The sequence below is a fragment of the Manacus vitellinus genome, unplaced genomic scaffold (assembly GCF_001715985.3).
Source record: "Manacus vitellinus isolate BGI_N305 unplaced genomic scaffold, ASM171598v3 scaffold_1_pilon, whole genome shotgun sequence".
In the NCBI taxonomy this organism is placed as follows: Eukaryota; Metazoa; Chordata; class Aves; order Passeriformes; family Pipridae; genus Manacus; species Manacus vitellinus.
Window position 1 is genome coordinate 1022353 of NW_021939396.1, and position 274 is coordinate 1022626.

Genomic DNA, 274 nt, shown 5'->3' on the forward strand with positions numbered 1-274 from the left:
ATCCAGGTGTGAGTCACATGGGAGGGAAAAAGCCAAAATTCCATCTGAGCCAGGAGTTAATCAGGTAGGAGGGAAAAAGCCAAAATTCCCTCTGATCCAGGAATTAATCAGGTGGGAGAGACTTCTCTCTTTGACCTCATCACTGTCAACCTGAACAAGCAATAGTAGGCACCAATCCAAGGGCTGGACAAGAACAAGGGAGATTCCTGGGAATGCCTCCTGCACTGGGAGGCAGCAGAATTCCCTCTGGGATGAGTCTGGGCAGCAAACAAGT